We start from the raw sequence: 5,146 nt of genomic DNA, 5'->3' as shown, positions 1-5,146 counted from the left end.
ACATTTACTCCAAGATTTGAATTCAGATAGTAAATCTATGCTTTTTTCTCATAATAAAACATTTTATAAACATTAAACATGAGCTTTAAAGTTTCGTGTCGAGTCTTAGTATTGTGCTGTGTTTGATGACACCAAAGGTCACAAGCAACACCAACTTTTTAAGAACTCTATATGAAACTTAATCAGATATGTAATATACTGCAATTGCGTTTAAAAGTAAATTTTGACTTTATACTATTAGTCAAATTTCAATCACGTGAGCTAAAACATCACATTTAATTTCTACATGATTTCTAAAAAGGTGATGCGTTGACCTCGTTTTAAGTACATGCCAAACAGTATTGAAATTTGACTTTCAAGTTGTTTATTTCATATTCTGTTGAACAGAGTATGTTGAGCTATCTCATTTTATCTCTTCTTCATATTATCAATTGATTACAAGCATTAACCCAATGAAAACAGCCCATAATTAAGTAAAAATCAAATTTTCTTAACACTGGTATCAGGCGGGCACCTTTTGACCTTGGCTCATATATATATATATATATATATATATATATATATATATATATATATATATATATATATATATATATATATATATATATATATATGTGTGTGTGTGTGTGTGTTTATATACAAACTGACGACTGGCTTCTGACTGACAGACTCGCTCTGATTTTCTTTATTTATACCTTTTCTCTGTTGACCTAAATCATTTTAAGCAATTTTCAATCGGATGACGAACAAAGGGATCGGGTTGATGTTTATAACTTCAGTTTATCATAAAGATAAATTGGGTGACATGTGTATATGATGTTCCATATCAAATATTTGAATTTGTAAAGTGTGTACAATGGATTCCACGAAATAGCATCACAAGGACACAACAAAACTGATGACTGGCTTCCTACTGACAGACTCGCTCTGATTTTCTATATTTATACCTTTTCTCTGATTGACCTAAATCATTTTCTGCTCATCCATGGAATCACTCCTCCCACCACCCCCCCCCCCCCCCCCCCCGATATCATTTATCAATGTCATTCAAGAATCTTTCCCTCCCATTATTTACGAATTTAATAGACTAGGTGTTTTATAATTGAATGAAAGTTTCCAAATCAAAACATAATTAATCATCATTTCCAAGATTATTAGCATAAAATCTGGAATACCTGCCACCTGCCACGATGTTACCAAAATAACTAAAATTGTCTCTTAAATCACGAGGATATTATACCATAATTAAAAATCGCTACCTATGTCAACATTGGCCTACAAAAAATAAAATCAGTGAATCTATTAAAGAAAGCTGACTGCACTAGCATTGAAAGCCAAATAAAAAGAAGAAGATGGCATTGGCTGAGTCATGTGGCCAGAATGGAAAAAGGGTCACTTCCCAAGACAGCCCCGTACTGGACAGCAGATGGGAAGAGAAAGCGGGGAAGATCCAAAGAAACCTGGCGAAGGACCATGGAGAAAGAATTAAAGGAAGCAGGCCTGTCCTGGAATACAGTCACCGCAAAAGCAGCCGATTGCAAAAAAATTAGATGTCTGGTGGATGCCCAGTGTGCCTTAAGACCCAACAAGGATTAAGTAAGTAAGTATGTCAACATTAAGTTTGCGTCCCACCCAATTGAACAAGGGAACCAACTGAAACACACGTGTCTGGTCTGAATCTTTTAAAAAGTGGACAGCAGGCACTGGTATGATATTGTGTAATTGTATCTGAAAAGGTGTGTATAGAACAGTGCCACTCAAAACGGACAGAAAACATGTATTTGTATGTGTACAAAAAAATCATCCCAAAAATTAAGGATTGCTTAAACCTCAGACCCCCAAATTACTTCTGACTCAACAGATTCCAAGCTACATGGTTGGTTGAAAATTTGAAAATGTATGAAATTGTGCATACTGGTAAAAAAAAAAGTTTCTGTTAAAGTGCTGGTCAGAAACAATATAATACTAGTTTGTGCAAAAGGTAGTGAGTGGTAACGTGGGAGGGGGGAAGGATAACTAGGGAATAAAAATTAATTCGCATTGCTTTGAAGTTGCTTTTTGAAAACACAATGGTATTGAACGTATTATTCCTCTCGAGAAAGCGGATTATAATAGTGATCGTTTTAAACTTATCTTGCGATCATTGATATATCCAGTTTTCACTGGACTATATGTGACCCATCGTCTCAAAACGGTATTATGTTGGAACGAATCATATGCTTAAAAGCCAAAATAAATGTTAAATTGGTCAAAAATATCAATGTTGGCATTATCACCCTAAAATATGGTGTCCATTCTCCTCAATAAAACATACAAACTCAACACAAGTCTGATATTTCTGGCTATAAATTCAATTTTCAATATCTTAGCCATCTCAACTTAATACTGTTTTGAGGCGAAGGGTCACATATCCGACGTAGTTCAAGCTTAATCCCAGGCCAAATTGCTGTTTAGTTGTTGGTCTTTAAAAAAAGATACATATTTAATTGGTTCACTTCATGGACCCTAGATAATGCAGCTAGCTACTCTTACTCTTCACAAGATCTCAACAAAAACAAAACTAATGCACAACTAAATCACCAATTCTGCTCAATATATCGCATCAGAAAACTACGACAAAAACTTTGAAAAACATACCATGCATTCATCAATACAAACCATCCAGAAATACCAGACAATGTAGTTACAAAATTTGTCAACACCTTTATTTAATAATGTCATTCATCTGTGGTGTTTCATTCATCCTGTTTTGTTGATAAAGGGGAAACCCGAAACGTTCATTTGATTTGTTTTTGTAATTAAATTGAAGCTTACATTCAATTTCACATTATTATCTTTATCTATTTCTTCCTGAAATAACACTGCGTAGGCCACACTGCAGCGCTGCCAAGCGGGTAAATAGGGATTAAGTGTCTTATTCCAAGAAAAATAAAGAAGAAATGCTGACATCCGGGACCGAACTCAAGAGTTTCCCCAGATAAAAGTGCTTGTCGTCTCGGCCATTTCTCTGCACGATGGCCTTATGACTTAACTACTAACTTACTCCTCTAGTTCGACTCTGTGGTCTTGTGGTATGACACTTGCTTCCGGAACGAGAAATCCTTGGAAAAAGGCTCTTTACTTGCATTCTCTCATCGTACTCGGATGTAAAATGAGTAACTGGCCGTTAACAGCGTTGTCTCTGTCGGAAATAAAATTGTAATGTAGCCTAACAGGCGTCATGTCTCGTTCTACACGAATGTTACGTGCTGTTGTTGGTCAGGGACCCTTTGTAAAGCACTTTGAATACGTTTAGTGGATATTGCGCTATATAAAAGCTCAAGTTCTTTTTTTTTTTTTCTCTTTGTATTATACTACACACGTTACCAATCGGCAAACCGGTATTACCGAAAAGTCAGTAGGCCCCCTATGTGAACCACTGTCTCAAAACAGCCTATTTATGTCGGATTGGATTTTAGGGTGTAGGCTACATGCTAAAAATTGTATATCGAGTCATATGAAAGTATGAAACGGATTCAATTTTTATGTTTTAGTAAAATATATTTTGTTGAAGAAACAAAATCCAAATTTCACATTTCTTATCAGTCTTACTTGAAAAAAAAAAACACTCCAATTTTGCAAGCTAAATACAACAAAATTTGCAAAAAGTTTGCAAAAATTTAAGATTAATTTTCTTAAAAATCCACAATTAGTTCATGAAAGAGGAAGTTAGCCCTAATTGTTTGTTTTTAAGGGTTTCACAGCGCATGCAACAAATGTAAGGTCATAGTCATAGTCAAATCAGTGCCAGTAAAGATGAAGAAAATGAGAATGAGATAGTAAAAAGGAAACTACTCTGATTAATTATCTTTCACGTTCTACACGAGTTATCAATTTAAAAGGGGAAAAATCGTATTAACTTCGCGTTTTTTTTAAAAATTGTTTTTTTTCTTTGCAAAATCTCGAAAAAAATATTTTGCGACTGCAATGCAAATCAGTGATATTTTGCGATTTTTACGACCGCAAATGATGCAGAAAAAAAAAAACTGCCATGCCAGAAGAAAGAGGACAAACTACGAAAAATGAAAAGATGGACCAAAAACATCTCTTTTCACTGCCTGATCGTGTCGAGTCTGGTATGACACTCGCATTCGGATCGCAAAGTTTGAGCCCAGCTCTAGGCGGCGCATAGTTGAGTCCTTGAAAAATTCTCTTAACTCGCATTATTTCTCCATACTCAGGTGTTAAATACAGCGTTGTCTCTGAGAAGAAAATGTAATATTGGCTAACAAGTGTCTTGTCTCGTCCTACTTGTTAAGTGTTGCTGTTTGTTAGGGACTCCTTGCAAAGTGCTCTGAGCACATTTCGTGGGTATTGCTCTATATAAATGCTCAAGTTGTTATAAAGTGTTTTTTTTTTCTTCAATGGTAGCGCCTAGAGCCTGCCGTCTTTGGGGGTTGGCGCATTATAAATGACAACCATAATAATTATTATTAAACCCGTATTACTCCTCTGGAAAACTTAATATAAACTCAACCCATAAGTAATTTTCGGCATCTAAATCATCCCGGCATATAAACCGACTTGATGCAGTGAGTCACTTTTTTAAACATTAGTCATTTAGAGCCCTTAGGCCCATGGAGCCGGATTTTATCCCGGTTTCTATGGCGTGAACGAGTTTATCCAGGTTTCTATGACGTGAAACGGACAATAGCATAATTTGTTTGTAGCAATTGGATAGGACGCCAGTCTATAGCAAAGCACTTTCCATCAGATCTAACAGGCTCAGCTACCTAATCACTGTTGAGTGGACAGAGGTGTCAGGGGGGAAAATATCAATTTCACCCGGGGTCGATCTCAGTTCTTTTGCTCGTGAAGCGAGTGTTCTACCAACTGAGCTATCGGGACACCGATGAGTCACATATTATAGTTATAAGGATACATTTCACCACTACCAAAATTTGATATTCAAAAGAAGGCAAACTCCAGGTCTTGTCGTACAAGGCGCCTAATGTCACCAACAAGGGCAAATAAACAATAAAAAATAACCCAATCAAATGCTTTCTCCCATTTCTGTTATTGAAAGCCACGGTTCGTCGGTCACGGCATAGCCTTGGCTCTGTTGTAAACAAAAAAACTCATATCCCCCTCACGTCTCATGTTCAGT

This window comes from Berghia stephanieae, chromosome 3 (genome assembly GCF_034508935.2).
Source record: "Berghia stephanieae isolate SIO BIC M18660-M18661 chromosome 3, UCSD_Bste_1.3, whole genome shotgun sequence".
Classification (NCBI taxonomy): Eukaryota; Metazoa; Mollusca; class Gastropoda; order Nudibranchia; family Aeolidiidae; genus Berghia; species Berghia stephanieae.
This window is presented reverse-complemented; position numbering follows the sequence as displayed.